The sequence below is a fragment of the Rhododendron vialii genome, chromosome 5a, assembly GCF_030253575.1.
Source record: "Rhododendron vialii isolate Sample 1 chromosome 5a, ASM3025357v1".
NCBI classification, from domain to species: domain Eukaryota; kingdom Viridiplantae; phylum Streptophyta; class Magnoliopsida; order Ericales; family Ericaceae; genus Rhododendron; species Rhododendron vialii.
The window spans coordinates 23,720,507-23,738,724 of NC_080561.1; positions in this window are offsets into that span (position 1 = coordinate 23,720,507).

Sequence of the window (18,218 nt, forward strand, 5' to 3'; positions counted from 1 at the left end):
AGTCCAAACAGATGAGTGCCCATTCGAGTTTCACATGTTGGATATGCAAGTCAATGGCATTTTAAAAACCAGGTTTGAAATGCCTAGTCCGCAAACTAGATTGAAACATCTATACAACCCGCCCGCGCCCCTCTATCACCAGTGCGCAATCAATTGTACTACTTGGATTATTTGCGCACTACAATAACATAACTTAAAACCTGATACTTGCAATCTAGAGCTACCAACCGAGGCTGTAATCTCGATCTGAATTGAAAACAATAATTAATCGGGGAAGTACCTCCAATGACCGAAGAACCATCTCAAAGCACTCCTCTGATTTACTCCTCGATGTTGCTCTGCAATCCAGAACCCACACTCGATGTAGTAGATGAAGACCTGCCCAACTCATCCGACTGGGCGTCAAGGCTCGGAATAGATTTGGATTGCGAGTTGGTGTTGGCCGATTCACCATGAATGTAGTAGATGAAGACCGGCCCAATCGAAGGACAGACCCTGAACCTGAACCCACGAACGCTGAGCATCCCTACACTCACTGCGTCCTCCGGTGTGGGTAACCCATGTACGCCAGCAACCCCATTGGAGTTCGAGAGTAGATCGAAATTTTGATTGCCCTAGAGAGAAGTACTCCCGTCGTCGGACCCTTAACCAGTACAGGCCGTAGCTGACTGGAACCTTTTTCCAAACGGGGCCTCACCGACGAGCTGAGATACAAACAGAACTTGGTGATAGGATTGTTGAGAAATTTAATGTTGGAATTAAGAAGACACACCCTAATCGGTGGGTTTTGTTTAAAAAAATCTACTTTGGTAAAGAGGAGTGCATTTTCTCTCCAGTCCTAGAGAGAGAAGCTCTCAACCCTTTGCTGCTACTGTTGAGCATGTTAGATGATAGTGTTTGTTGTCTTTAAGTATTTATTCGTTCTCTTTCGTTCTAGATAATTGTGTTTGCTATCTGTAGGTATTTATTGTTACAGAAAATCAATCTTGAAATATAATATTCTGTACTAATGCACACTCGGACAATATAATATAAATGTGGGGGACTTTCTTAAAGTCTAGTGAGAAAAAAAATATTGGGAAGGGTTTGGTGTATGGATAATAACAAGACTTGGGATACTACGAGTGGTTGTATGCGTGTCAGGGCTGATACTTGGAAATGACATTGATTGAAAATAGGAATGACTTTTTAATTTTTTTTATTTTCTAAGAGCATGGTATTTTATTTATGTAGGTGGTTGTATTTGTTGTCTTTAGATGATTATACACACACACACTCTCTCTCTCTCCATCCCCACACGTCAATCTCACCATATGTTTTGCTATGTAACCCCGAGGGGACACCACCAACCGAAGTTGCCACTAAATCTATAGGTAATCGCATTTTTGAACATTCTAATCTATACAATCATGTCTTGTGTATAGGTTTCTTTTTTTCTGGATTCACTTGCATCAAATTTTGTCTTTGCAGTTATGTAGTTGAATATTTTTCAAATTTAGTGCTTCAATCATAGAGGGAGTGTGGTTTCTAAGTTGAATGTGTAACATCCAATTCCTTCGCATCTAATCTTGTTTTTGATTGCAGATTTAAAAATCACCGGTGTTCTATTTTCTTAATATTTCATGCACGTAAGGTATACACCAATCTAACCCTCTATTATAGTTTTTTTTCTTTTGCTAACTATGTTATTTTTACCAGATCAGGGTCGACACTGCCATTTATTTACTATCACGAAAATTGGATAGACTCCCTTCAAGCTTAATGGAAAAAGAAGATTACTTGCAGTAAGGTTGGAATACCATATAATTCTAATAAGCTAATTAGTGATTTGGATTTTTGAATTATAGGTTAGAATATGATATTAGGGCTTATAAACCTTAGAAAACATAATCATTAAATAACACTGGGGCTTATAAACCTTAGAATTACAGTTGAGCATACATTCGAATACGGAACTTTTGTGCTATGTTGTTCGGTCATGGGTGTCTCTGTCATATTCGTTCACTTTTGGTATTAAGATGATAGTGTTTGTTGTTTTTAGGTATTTATTCGTTCTCTTTCGTTCTAGATGATAGTGTTTGCTATCTTTAGATATTTAGTGCTATAGAAAATTAATCTTGGAATATACTGTAATAATTTGTATTAATGCACATTAAAAAAATATGATTGAAATGTGAGGGACTTTCTTCAAGTCTAGTGAGAAAAAAATATTGGGAAGGATTTTGTGTATTTAGCAACAAGAATTGGGATACTATGAGTGGTTGTATGCATGTCGGGGTTGATACTAGAAATGAGATTGATTGGAAGTACGAATGACTTTTTTTTTTGTTATGTTCCTAGAGCATGGTGTTTTAGGTATGTACATGGTTGTATTTGTTGTCTTTAAATGAAATACACTCTCTCTCCACCCCCACCCGTCAATCTCACCATCTATTTCTCTATGTTATCCCGAGGCGACACCACCAACCGAAGTTGCTACTAAATCTGCAGGTAATCGCATTTTTGAACTTTCTAATCTATACAATCCTGTATTGCATATTGGTTTCTTTTTTTCGGGATTCACTTGTATCTAATCCTGTCTTTACAAGTATGTAGTCCAATATTTTTAAAATTTAGTGCTTCAATTATAGGGGGAGTGTGCTTTTTAAGTTTAATGTGCTACATCTAGTTCTCTCGCATATGATCCTGTCTTTGCTTGTAGATTTGAAATCATCGGTGTCCTAATTTCTTGATATTTCACGCACGTAATTTATCAACCAATCTCACCATCTGTTATAGTTTTCTCTTTTTTGCTAACTATGTTATTTTTACCAGAACAGGGTTGACACTGCCATTTATTTACTATCACGAAAATTGGATAGACTCCCTTCAAGCTTAATGGAAAAAAAAGATTACTTGCAGTATGGTTGGAATACCATATAATTCTAATCAGCTAATTAGTGATTTGGATTTTTGAATTATAGGTTAGAAAATATGATATTAGGGCTTATAAACCTTAGAAAACATAATCATTAAATAACACTGGGGCTTATAAACCTTAGAATTACTGTTAAGTATACATTTGAATACTGAACTTTCGTGCTATGTTGTTCGGTAATGGGTGTCTCCGTCATATTCATTCACTTTTGGTATTGAGATGATAGTGTTTGTTGTCTTTAGAAATTTATTCGTTCTCTTTCGTTCTAGATGATAGTGTTTGCTATCTTTAGATATTTAGTGCTACAGAAAATTAATCTTGGAATATAATAATTTGTATTAATGCACATTAAAAAAATATGATTGAAATGTGCGGGACTTTCTTCAAGTCTAGTGAGAAAAAAATATTGGGAAGGGTTTTGTGTATAACTAGCAACAAGACTTGGGATACTATGAGTGGTTGTATGCATGTCGGGGCTGATACTTAGAAATGAGATTGATTGGAAGTACGAATGACTTTTTTTTTTGTTATGTTCCTAGAGCATGGTGTTTTAGGTATGTACATGGTTGTATTTGTTGTCTTTAAATGAAATACACTCTCTCTCCACCCCCACCCGTCAATCTCACCATCTATTTCTCTATGTTATCCCGAGGTGACACTACCAACCGAAGTTGCTACTAAATCTGCAGGTAATCGCATTTTTGAACTTTCTAATCTATACAATCCTGTATTGCATATTGGTTTCTTTTTTTCGGGATTCACTTGTATCTAATCTTGTCTTTACATGTATGTAGTCCAATATTTTTCAAATTTAGTGCTTCAATCATAGGGGGAGTGTGCTTTTTAAGTTGAATGTGCTACATCTAGTTCTCTCGCATATAATCCTGTCTTTGCTTGTAGATTTGAAATCACCGGTGTCCTAATTTCTTGATATTTCACGCACGTAATTTATCAACCAATCTCACCATCTGTTATAGTTTTCCCTTTTTTGCTAACTATGTTATTTTTACCAAAACAGGGTTGACACTGCCATTTATTTACTATCATGAAAATTGGATAGACTCCCTTCAAGCTTAATGGAAAAAGAAGATTACTTGCATTATGGTTGGAATACCATATAATTCTAATCAACTAATTAGTGATTTGGATTTTTGAATTATAGGTTAGAATATGATATTAGGGCTTATAAATCTTAGAAAACATAATCATTAAATAACACTGGGGCTAATAAACCTTAGAATTACAGTTGGGCATACATTCGAATGCGTAACTTTCGTGCTATGTTGTTCGGTAATGGGTGTCTCCGTCATAGTTGTTCACTTTTGGTATTAAGATGATAGTGCTCGTTGTTTCTAGATATTTATTCGTTCTCTTTCGTTTTAGATGATAGTGTTTGCTATCTTTAGATATTTAGTGCTACAGAAAATTAATCTTGGAATATAATAATTTGTATTAATGCACATTAAAAAAATATGATTGAAATGTGAGGGACTTTCTTCAAGTCTAGTGAGAAAAAAAATATTGGGAAGGGTTTTGTGTATAACTAGCTGGGATACTATGAGTGGTTGTATGCATGTCGGGGTTGATACTTAGAAATGAGATTGATTGGAAGTACGAATGACTTTTTTTTTTGTTATGTTCTTAGAGCATGGTATTTTAGGTATGTACATGGTTGTATTTGTTTTTAAGTGACATACTCTCTCTCTCTCTCCACCCCACTCGTCAATCTCATCATCTATTTCTCTATGTTATCTCGAGGCGACACCACCAACCGAAGTTGCCACTAAATCTGCAGGTAATCGCATTTTTGAACTTTTTAATCTATACAATCCTGTATTGCATATTGATTTCTTTTTTTCGGTATTCACTTGTATCTAATCCTGTCTTTGCAAGTATGTAGTCCAATATTTTTCAAATTTAGTGCTTCAATCATAGGGGGAGTGTGCTTTTTAAGTTGAATGTGCTACATCTAGTTCTCTCGCATCTAATTCTGTCTTTGCTTGTAGATTTGAAATCACCAGTGTTCTAATTTCTTGATATTTCACGCACGTAATTTATCAACCAATCTCACCATCTGTTATAGTTTTCTCTTTTTTGCTAACTATGTTATTTTTACCAAAATGGGGTATACACTGCCATTTATTCTAACAAAAATTGGGTGTATTCCCTTCAAGCTTAATGGAAAAAGAAGATTGTTTGCAGTAAGGTTGAAATACCTTATAATTCTAATAAGTTAATAAGTGATTTGAATTTTGCAATTATAGGTTAGAATATGATATTAGGACTTGTAAACCTCGGAAAACATAAACCTTAAATAACACTGAGGTTTATAAACCTTAGAATTACAGTCGAGCATACATTCGAATACGGAACTTTCATGCTATGTTGTTCGGTAATGTTGTCTCAATAATTCTCGTTCTCTTTCGGTATTTAGATGATATTGTTTGTTGTTTTTAGGTATCTTTTCGTTCTCTTTCGTTCTAAATGATATTGTTTATTATATTTAGTTATTTAGTTTTACAGAATATCAATCTTGGAATATGATGTTTTGTATTAACACACACTTGGACACTATAATTGAAATGTGGGGGACTTTTCTTCAAGTCTAGTGAGAAAAAAATATTGGGAAGGGTTTGGTGTATGGATAATTACAAGATTTTGGATACTACGAGTGGTTGTACGTGTGTCGGGGTTGATACTTGGAAATGACATTGAAAGTATGAATGTTTGGGTTTTTTTTTTTTTATGTTCTCAAAGCATAGTGTTTTAGATATGTAGATGGTTGTATTTGTTGTCTTTAGGTATTTATATACATACTCTCTCTCTCTCTCTCTCTCTCTCTCTCTCTCTCAACTCCTACCCGTCAATCTCACCACCTGCTTCTCTATGTTACCCCAAGGGTGTCCCACCAACCGAAGTTGCCACTAAATCTGCGGGGAATTGCATTTTTGAACTTTCTAATTTATACAATCATTTATTGTGTTTTGGTTTCTCTTTTTTCTATATTCGCTTGCATCTATTGCTGTCTTTTCAAGTATATAGTTCAATATTTTTCAAATTTAGTGCTTCAATCATAGGGGAAATGTGCTTTCTAAGTTGAATGTGCTACATCCAATTATATTGCATCTAATCATGTCTTTGCTTGCATATTTGAAATCACCAGTATCCTAGTTTTTTGATATTTCATGCACATAAGGTATCCACCAAACTCACCATTTGTTATAGTTTTTCCCATTTTGCTAACTATGTTATTTTTACCAAAACGCGGTGGACACTGCCATTTATTCTAATGAAATTTGGGTGGACTCCCTTCAAGCTTAATGGAAAAAAAAAGATTGCTTATAGTAAGGTTAGAATGCCAAAGAATTCTAATAAGCTAATCAGTGATTTGGATTTTGCAATTATAGATAAGAATATGATATTAGGGCTTATAAGCCTTAAAAATAATAAACGTTAAATAACACTAAGGTTAATGGGTGTCTCCGTCATATTCGTTACTTTTGGTATTTAGATGATAGTATTTGTCGTCTTTAGGTATTTATTTGTTCTCTTTCGTTCTAGATGATTGTGCTTCTTTTTTTTAGGTATTTAGTGTTACAGAAAATCAATCTTGGAATATAATATTTTTTGTTAATGCACACTCGGACATTATAATCTGAATGTTGGGGACTTTCTTCCAGTCCAGTGAGAAAAAAAATATTGGGAAGGGTTTAGAGTATGGATAGTAATAAGACTTGGGATACTACGAGTGGTTGTTTGCATGTCGGGGCTGATACTTGAAATGACGATGATTGAAATTAGGAATGATTTTTTTTTTTTTGTTTAGTTTCGAAGAGCATGGTGTTTTAGGTATGTAGATGGTTGTATTTGTCATCTTTAGGTGTTTATATACATACGAAATCTCTCCCTCTCTCAACCCTCACCCGTCAATCTCACTATTTGTTTCTTTATGTATGGAGGGGACACCAACAACCGAAGTTGCCACTAAGACTTCAAGTAAATGCATTTTTGAACTTTCTAATCTATACAATCATGTATTGCGTATTGGTTTCTTTTTTTTTTCGGATTCACTTTCATCTAATCATGTCTTTGTTAGTATGTAGTCCAATATTTTTCAAATTTAAAGCTTCAATCATAGGGGGAGTGTGGTTTCTAAGTTGAATGTGCTATATTAAATTCTTTGGCATCTAATCCTATCTTAGCTTGCAGATTTGAAATCACCGGTGTCGTAGTTTCTTGATATTTCATACACGTAAGGTATCCACTAATCTCAACCTCTGTTATAGTTTTTCCCATTTTGTTAACTATGTTATTTTTACAAAAAACGGGATGGACACAGCCATTTACTCTTAACAAAAATTGGGTGGATTCTTTTCAAGCTAAATGGAAAAAGAAGATTTCTTGTAGTAAGATTGGAATACCGTATAATTCTAATTAGTTAATAAGTGATTTGGATTTTGCAATTATAGGTTAAAATATGATATTAGGGTTTATAAACCTTAAATAACCCTAAGGCTTATAAACCTTAGAACTATAGTCGAGCATACATTCGAATACGGAAGTTTCGTCCTATGTTGTTCGGTAACGGTGTCTTTGTCATATTCGTTCTTTTTGGTAAATTTATAATGGTTGTTGTCTTTAGGTATTTATTCGCCCTCATTCGTTCTAGGTGATAGTGTTTGTTATCTTTAGGTATTTTATGTTACAGAAAATTAATCTTGAAATATAATATTTTTTATTAAGGCATACTCGGACAATATAATTTAAATTTGGGGGACTTTCTTCAAGTCTAGTTAGAAAAAAAATATGGGGAAGGATTTTGTGTAGGGATGACTACAAGTCTTGGGATATTACGAGTGGTTATATGACTTATACGTGGAAATGACATTGATTGATGTAGGAATGACCTTTTTTTTTATGTTCTAGGAGCATGGTGTTTTAGGTATGTATATGGTTGCATTTGTTGGCTTTTGCTGTTTCTATACACTCTCTCTCTTTCTCTCAACCCCCACTCATTAATCTCACTATTTTTTTCTCTATGTTAACCCGAGGGGACACCACCAACCAAAGTTGCCACTAAATCTGCAGGTAATTACATTTTTGAACTTTCTAATCTCTACAATCCTATCTTGCGTTTTGCTTTCTTTGCAAGTATGTAGTCCATCATTTTTCAAATTTAGTGTTTCAATCTATTTCATGCGCGTAAGGTATCCGCCAATTTCACCCTGTCATAGTTTTTTCGTTTTTGCTAACTATACTATTTACCGAAACGGGGTGGACACTGCTATTTACTTTAACGAAAATTGGGTGGACTCCCTTCAAACTTAATGGAAAAGAGGATTACTTGCAATAATGTTGGAATATCAAAGTATTGCTAATCAGTGATTTGGATTTTTCAATTATAGGTCAGAATATGATATATTGGGGGCTTATAAACCTTAGAAAGCATAAACCTAAAATAACACAAAAGGCTTTATAAACCTTAGAATTACAGTCTAGCATACATTCGAATACGGAACTTTTGTGCTATGTTATTCGATAATGGGTGTTTCCGGCATATTCGATCTCTTTTGGTATTTATATGATAGTTTTTATTGTCTTTAGGTATTTATTCGTTCTCTTTCGTTCTAGATGATAGTTTTTTTTTTCTTGGTAAACCAGTTTGAAATTAAAAAGAGGCTAACCGAATAAACTGCCTACAAAGGACACACCTCAGGAGGAAACGAAAGAAAATATAAAACATAAAACAGAGAAAGCCTACGCCGAGCGACTACATAGGATTAGATGAAAATGGAGCAACTGTTTCCTATCCTTCTAATAAGGGGACGCAAAACATATGGCAAAAAGTTACACAAAGTGTAACCTGAGTAATAGTAAAAGAGCCAACATAACAACATGAGTAATAAATGATAGTGCTTGTTATTTTAAGATATATAGTGTTATAGAAAATCAATCTTGGAATATAATATTTTGTATTAATGCATACTCGGACACTATAATTGAAATGTGGGGGACTTTCTCCAAGTCTATTGAGAAAAAAAATATTGGGAAAGGTTTGGTGTATAGATATAACAAGACTTGAGATACAAAGAGTGGTTGTATGTGTGTCGGAGCTGATACTTTGAAATGATATTGATTGAAAATAGGAATGACTTTTTTTTAATGTTCTAAGAGGATGGTGTTTTAGGTATGTAGATGGTTGTATTTGTTGTCTTTAGGTGTTTATATACATACTCTATCTCTCTATCAACCCCCACCCGTCAATCTCACCATTTGTTTCTCTATTTTACCCCTGCAGGGAATCGCATTTTTGAACTTTCTAATCTATACAATCCTGTATTGCGTGTGCTTTCTATGTTGAATGTGGTAGATCCAATTCTCTCGTTTCTAATCCTGTCTTTGCATGCATATTTGAAATCACCGGTCTCCTAGTTTCTTGATATTTCATGTGCGTAAGGTATCAACCAATCACACCCTCTGTTAGTTTTTCCCGTATTGCTAACTATGTTATTTTTACCAAAATGGGGTGGACACTGCCATTTACTCTAACGAAAATTGGGTGGAATTACTACTTTTTTTATGTTAAAAGAACATGGTGTTTTAGGTATGCAGGTTATTGTATTTGTTTTTTCTTTAGGTGTTTATATACATACTCACTCCCCCTCTCTTTCTCGACCCCCACTCATCAATCTCGTCTATCTTTTTCTCTCTCTTACTCCGAGGGGATACCACCAACCGAAGTTGCCACTAAATTGCAGGTAATCGCATTTTTTAACTTTCTAATATATACAATCCAGTATTGCGTATTGGTTTTTTTTTTCCTTTTCGGGATCCAGTTGCATCTAATCTTGTCTTTGCAAGTATGTAGTCCAAGTTTTTTAAAATTTAGTGCATTTTTAAAATTAAGTGCTTCAATCATTGGAGGAGTGTACTTTTCTAAGTTTAATATGCTACATTCAATTCTCTTGCATCTAATCTTGTCTTTGCTTACAGATTTGAAATCACCGGTGTCCTAAGTTCTTGATATTTCATGCCCGTGAGGTATCCACCAATCTCACATTCGGTTATAGTTTTTCCTCTTTTGCTGAATGTTATTTTTTCCAAAACAGGGTGGATACCATTTACTCTAACAAAAATTGGGTGGATATTCCATCAAGATTAATGGAAAAAGAAGAATGCTTGCAGTAATGTTAGATTACCATAGAACTAATCAGCTAATGAGTGATTTGGATTTTGCAATTATAGGTTAGAATATGATATAGCTTATAAACCTTAGAAAACATTAACGTTAAATAACACGAAAGCTTATGAACCTTAGAATTACAGTTGAGCATACATTCGAATACAGAATTTTCGTGCTATGTTGTTCGGTAATGGGTGTCTCCGTCATATTCGTTCTCTTTTAGTATTTAGATGATAGTGGCTGTTGTCTTTTGGTATTTATTCGTTCTCTATCATTCTAAATAATAATATTTGTTATCTTTATGTATTTAGTGTTACAGAAAATAAATCTTAGAATATAATATTTTCTATTAAAGCACACAATCGGACACTATAATTGAAATGTGAGAGACTTTCTTCAAATCTAGTGAGAGAGAAAATATTAGGATGGGTTTGGTGCATGGATAGCGACAAGACTTGGTATACTACGAGTGGTTTTATGTATGTCGGGGCTGATACTTGGAAATGACATTGATTGAATGTAAGAATTACTATTTTTTTTAATGTTAAAAGAGCATGGTATTTTAGGTATGCATATGGTTATATTTGTTTTCTATAGGTGTTTATATACATACTCTCTATCTATCTCTCTCTCTCTCTCTCTCTCTCTCTCTCTCGACCTCCACCCGTCAATCTCACCATCTGTTTTTCTATGTTACCCTGAGGGGGCACCACCAAACGAAGTTGCCACTAAATTGCAGGTAATTGCATTTTTGAACTTTTTAATCTATACAAACTTGTTTTGCGTATTGGTTTATTTTTTTCGGGATCCACTTGAATCTAATCCTGTCTTTGCAAGCTTTTATTCTAATATTTTTCAAATTTAGTGCTTCATTCATTGGAGGAGTGTGCAATCTAAGTTGAATGTGCTATATCCAATTCTCTCGCATCTAATCCATTCTATACTTGCAGAATTAAAATCACTAGTGTTTTATAGGTTATTGAAATTTCATGCGCGTAAGATATCACAAATCTCACCTTCGGTTATAGTTTTTCCTCTTTTGCGAAAGTGTTATTTTTATCAAATCGGGGTGGACAATGCCGTTTACTCTAACGAAAATTTGGTTGACTCCCTTTAAGATTGATGGAAAAAGAAGAATGCTTGCAGTAAGGTTAGAATTCCACAAAATTCTAATCAGCTAATTAGAGATTTGGATTTTTCAATTATAGGTTACAGTATGATATTATGCTTATAAACCTTAGAAAACACTAAGGCTTATAAACCTTAAAATTACAGTCAAGCATATATTCGAATACGAAACTTTCGTGTTTTGTTGTTCGAAAATGGGTGTCTCCGTCATATTCATTCTCTTTTGGTTTTTAGATGATAGTGATTGTTGTCTGTAGGCTTTTATTCGTTCTCTATTGTTCTAGATGATAATGTTTGTTATCTTTAGGTATTTAGTGTTACAGAAAATCAATCTTGGAATATAATATTTTGTATTAATGCACACTCAGACACTATAATTGAAATGTGGAAGAATTTCTAGAAGCCTAGGGACATAAAAAAAAATTTGGGAAGGGTTTGGTGTATGGATAGTAACAAGACTTGGGATTCTACGAGTGGTTTTATGCGTGTCGAGGCTGATACTTTGAAATGACCATGATTGAAAGTATGAATTACTATTTTTTTTTCTGTCAAAAGAGCATGGTGTTTAAGGTATGCAGATGGTTGTATTTTTTTTTTCTATAGGTGTTTATATACATACTCTCTCTCACTCTCTCTCTCTCTCTCGACCGCCACCTGTCAATCTCATCATCTGTTAATATATGTTACCCCGAAGGGACACCACTAACCGAAGTTGCCATTAACTTGCAAGTAATCGCGTTTTTGAACTTTCAAATCTATACAATCATTTATTGCGTATTGGTTTCTTTTTTTTTCCGGATCCACTTGCATCTAATCTTATCTTTGCAAGTATGTAGTCCAATTTTTTTAAAATTTGTTGCTTCAATAATTGGAGGTGTGTGATTTTCTAAGTTTAATGTGATACGTCTAATTCTCTCGCATCTAATCCTCTATTTGCTTGTAGATTTGAAATCATTGGTGTCCTAACTTCTTAATATATCTTGCCTGTAAGGTATCCACCAATCTCACCCTCGGTTATAGTTTTTCCTCTTTTGCTAAATGTGTTATTTTTACCAAAACAGGGTGGACTCTGCCATTTACTCTAACCAAAATTGGGTGGATTCCTTTCAAGATTAATGGAAAAAGAAGAATGGTTGGAGTAATGTTAGAATACCATAGAATTCTTAACAGCTAATCAGTGATTTGGATTTTGCAATTATAGGTTAGAATATGATATTAGGGTTTATAAATCTTAGAAAACATGAACCTTAAATAACACTAAGGCTTATAAACCTTAGAATTACAGTTGAGCATACATTCGAATACGGAACTTTCGTGCAATGTTGTACGGTAATGGGTGTCTCCGTCATATTCGTTCTCTTTTGGTATTTAGATGATAGTGGTTGTTGTCTTTTGGTATTTATTCGTTCTCTATCGTTTTAGATGATAATGTTTGTTATCTTTTGGTATTTAGTGTTATAGAAAAATCAATCTTAGAATACAATGATTTATATTAATGCACACTCGGACACTATAATTGAAATGTGGAAGACTTTCTACAAGTCTAGTGCGAGAAAGAAAATATTGGGAAGGGTTTGGTGGATGGATAGTAAAAAGACTTGGGATACTACAAGTGGTTTTATGCGTGTCGGGTCTGATACTTGGAAACGACTTTGATTGAAAGTAGGAATTACTAATTTTTTTTTTATGTTAAAGAGCATGGTGTTTTAGGTATGCAGGTTGTTGTATTTGTTTTTTCTTTAGGTGTTTATATATATACTCACTCCCCCTCTCTTTCTCGACCCCCACTCATCAATCTCGTCATCTGTTTCTCTATGTTACTCCGAGGGGACACCACCAACCGAAGTTGTCACTAAATTGCAGGTAATCGCATTTTTGAACTTTCTAATATATACAATCCAGTATTGCGTATTGGTTTTTTTTTTTGGGGATCCACTTGCATCTAATCTTGTCTTTAGTAGTATGTAGTCCAAGTTTTTTAAAATTTAGTGCATTTTTAAAATTAAGTGCTTCAATCATTGGAGGAGTGTGCTTTTCTAAGTTTAATGTGCTGCATTCAATTCTTTTGCATCTAATCTTGTCTTTGCTTACAGATTTGAAATCATCGGTGTCCTAAGTTCTTGATATTTCATGCCTGTAAGGTATACACCATTCTCACCTTCGGTTATAGTTTTTCCTCTTTTGTTGAATGTGTTATTTTTTCCAAAACGCATTCCATCAAGATTAATAGAAAAAGAAGAATGCTTGCAGTAATGTTAGATTACCATAGAATTCTAATCAGCTAATCAGTGATTTGGATTTTGCAATTATAGGTTAGGATATGATATCGCTTATAAACCTTAGAAAACTTTAACGTTAAATAACACGAAGGCTTATAAACCTTAGATTACAGTTGAGCATACATTCGAATACATAATTTTCGTGCTATGTTGTTCGGTAATGGGTGTCTCTGTCATATTCGTTCTCTTTTGGTATTTAGATGACAGTGGTTGTTGTCTTTTGGTATTTATTCGTTCTTTATCATTCTAAATGATAATATTTGTTATCTTTATGTATTTAGTGTTACAAAAAATAAATCTTGGAATATAATATTTTCTATTAAAGCACACAATCGGACACTATAATTGAAATGTGAGAGACTTTCTTCAAATCTAGTGAGAGAGAAAATATTGGGATGGGTTTGGTGCATGGATAGTGACAAGACTTGGGATACTACGAGTGGTTTTATGTATGTCGGGGCTGATACTTGGAAATGACATTGATTGAATGTAAGAATAACTATTTTTTTTTAATGTTAAAGAGCATGATTTTTTAGGTATGCATATGGTTATATTTGTTTTCTATAGGTGTTTATATACATACTCTCTCTATCTCTCTCTCGACCTCCACCCGTCAATCTCACCATGTGTTTTTCTATGTTACACCGAGGGGGCACCACCAACCGAAGTTGCCACTAAATTGCAGGTAATCGCATTTTTGAACTTTCTAATCTAAACAATCTTGTTTTGCGTATTGGTTTATTTTTTTCCGGGATCCACTTAAATCTAATCCTGTCTTTGTAAGCTTTTATTCTAATATTTTTCAAATTTAGTGCTTCAATCATTGGGGGAGTGTGCTATCTAACTTGAATGTGCTATATCCAATTCTCTCGCATCTAATCCTGTCTATACTTGCAGAATTGAAATCACCAGTGTAATAGTTTATTGATATTTCATGCGCGTAAGGTATCACCAATCTCACCTTCGGTTATAGTTTTTACTCTTTTGCGAAAGTGTTATTTTTATCCAATCGAGGTGGACAATGCCGTTTACTCTAACGAAAGTTTGGTTGACTCCCTTTTAAGATTGTTGGAAAAAGAAGAATGCTTGCTGTAAGGTTAGAATACTCCAAAATTTTAATCAGCTAATCAGAGATTTGGATTTTTCAATTATAGGTTACAATATGACATTATGCTTATAAACCTTAGAAAACATAAACCTTAAAAAACACTAAGGCTTATAAACCTTAAAATTACAGTCAAGCATATATTCGAATACGAAACTTTCGTGTTTTGTTGTTCGAAAATGGGTGTCTTCGTCATATTCATTCTCTTTTGGTTTTTAGATGATAGTGGTTGTTGTCTTTAGGATTTTATTCGTTCTCTATCGTTCTAGATGATAATGTTTGTTATCTTTAGGTATTTAGTGTTACAGAAAATCTTGGAATATAATATTTTGTATTAATGCACACTCGGACACTATAATTGAAATGTGGGTGAATTTCTACAAGCCTAGGGACGTAAAAAAAATTTGGGAAGGGTTTGGTGTATGGATAGTAACAAGACTTAGGATACTACGAGTGGTTTTATGTGTGTAGAGGCTAATACTTTGAAATGACCATGATTGAAAGTAGGAATTACTATTTTTTTTTGTCAAAACAGCATGGTGGTGTTTTAGGTATGTAGATGGTTGTATTTTTTTTTCTCTGGGTGTTTATATACATACTCTCTCTCATGCTCTCTCTCTCGACCGCCACCCGTCCATCTGATCATCTGTTACTCTATGTTACCCCGAGGGGACACCACTAACCGAAGTTGCCATTAACTTGCAGGTAATCGCATTTTTCAACTTTCAAATCTATACAATCAATTATTGCGTATTGGTTTCTTTTTTTCCCGGATCCACTAGAATTATAAACCTTATCTTTACAAGTATGTAGTCCAATTTTTTTAAAATTTGTTGCTTCAATAATATGGGGGGGGGGGGGGGGGGGTGTGCTTTTCTAAGTTTAATGTGATACATCGAATTCTCTCGCATCTAATCCTTTATTTGCTTGCAAATTTGAAATCACTGGTGTCCTAACTTCTTAATATATCTTGCCCGTAAGGTATCCAACAATCTCACCCTTGGTTATAGTTTTTCCTCTTTTGCTAAATGTGTTATTTTTACCAAAATAGGGTGGACTCTGCCATTTACTCTAACCAAAATTGGGTGGACTCCCTTCAAGATTAATGGAAAAAGAAGAATGCTTAGAGTAATGTTAGAATACCATAGAATTCTTATCAGCTAATCAGTGATTTGGATTTTGCAATTATAGGTTAGAATATGATATTAGGGTTTATAAATCTTAGAAAACATAAACCTTAAATAACACTAAGGCTTATAAACCTTAGAATTACAGTTGAGCATACATTCGAATACGGAACTTTCGTGCAATGTTGTACGGTAATGGGTGTCTCCGTCATATTCGTTCTCTTTTGGTATTTAGATGATAGTGGTTGTTGTCTTTTGGTTTTTATTCGTTCTCTATCGTTTTAGATAATAATGTTTGTTATCTTTTGGTATTTAGTGTTACAGAAAAATCAATCTTGGAATATAATATTTTGTATTACTGCACACTCGGACACTATAATTGAAATGTGAGAAACTTTCTACAAGTCTAGTGAGAGAAAAAAAAAATATTGCGAAGGGTTTGTTGTATGGATAGTAACAAGACTTGGGATACTACGAGTGGTTTTATGCGTGTCGGGGTTGATACTTGGAAATGACATTGATTGAAAGTAGGAAATTACTATTTTTTTTTATGTTAAAAAGAGCATGGTGTTTTAGGTATGCAGATGATTGTATTTGTTTTCTTTAGGTGTTTATATACATACTCCCTCCCTCCCTCTCTCTCTCTCTCTTTCTCTCTCTCTCTCTCTCTCTTTCGATCCCCACCAGTCAATCTCATCATCTATTTCTCTATGTTACTCGAGGGGACACCACCAACCGAAGTTGCCATTAAATTGCAGGTAATTGCATTTTTGAACTTCCTAATCTATACAATCCATTATTGCGTATTGATTTCTTTTTTTTCCGGATCCATTTGCATCTTATCTTGTCTTTTTTTTTTTGGGTAAAACAGCTTGAAAATAAAAAGTGGCTAATCGAATATACAACCAACAAGGGGGCATATCTCTGGAGGAAAACAAAACAAAAAAAAAAACAGAAAGAGAGAGAGCCTACGCCAAATGGCTACATAGGGCTAGAAGTAAATATAACATCTGTTTCCTATCCATCTACCAGAGGAATATGAAACAGATGGCAAAAGGATACACTTAGTGCAACCTGACTAAGAGAAAGAGCCAAACTGACTATGAAAGTAATTAATTTACATATGAGAAGACATCTCAAGTGTCAAATTCTTCCGAATGCCTAGCTGCACAACTTGAATCACCTTTTTGAAAGTATGAAGGGCAGCAGCAACCAAAAAGATCAGTAACCATATGAACAAAATAATACATATCTGCAGCTAGCTGCTGCCATTACGGTAGCATGAATAGGATAAGCAGCAGCAACAACTAGAGGGATGTAGAACTTGAATCAGCAACAACAGATCAGCATCTACCTATTGCCATTACAGCAGTAAGCAGCTCTAATAGTAGACAGCTATGGCATGAAGGCATTAGCAGCCATGACAAAAGTGCACAACCCTTCTCAATAGTAGCAACACAATAGAGAGCAACATAAGGGATGTTGAATTACACTAGGGATAGCCCCTAAAAAAACATAAACTTTCCGAGGGATAACCCAGGTCAAACAAAAATGGAAAAGAGCTAAAAACAGGATACCACCCAACAGGACAACAACTGAGACAATGATACTAACTCAAACCACTATTGGACAGAACTTCAACAGCTGAACAATTGAAATTACAGCCCAACAGCCAAACCATTCCCCTAAAAAAAAACTGACAGCAGCAGATCTAATCTTGTCTTTGCATGTAGTCCAAAATTTTTAAAATTTATTACTTCAATCATTGGAGGAGTGTGCTTTTCTAAGTTTAATATGATACATCCAATTCTCTCACATCTAATCCCTCACAGATTTGAAATCACCGGTATCGTAACTTCTTAATATTTCATGGCCGTAAGGTATCCACCAATCTCACCATCGGTTATAGTTTTTCCTCTTTTGCTAAATGTGTTATTTTTACTAAAAAAGGGTGGACACTGCCATTTACTCTAACGAAAATTGGGTGGACTCACTTCAAGATTAATGGAAAACGAAGAATGCTGGCAATAATGTTAGAATATCATAGAATTTTAATCAGTGAATCAGTGATTTGGATTTTGCAATTATAGAATATGATATTAGGGTTAGAGCCTTGGGGACGCTCTCACGAATAGGAGGGATAATGACTTCTCCCAAGTCGAAGCCGCCAAGGTAGGCACGAAACTCCTCCACGGTAGGACAAAGTTCTTGCTCGCCAAAACGGAACACATGAACCTCAGGATCCCAAAAACTTGCGGCTGCCCTCAAGAGCTCAGAACGAAGACGAATGTTGTGAAGGTACCTCATGGAGTAAAAGCCATGAGCTCGGAAGTTGAGCCAATCAATGCCCTCTATTGAAACTAGCCATGGGCAGAGCGAACCGGTGAGCGAAATGGCCATTAGGAGGAAGAATGAGAGTTGAGTGGAATAGAAAGAATTTGAAGCAGAAGACCAAAATTTATAGGAAGGATGGAGGAAA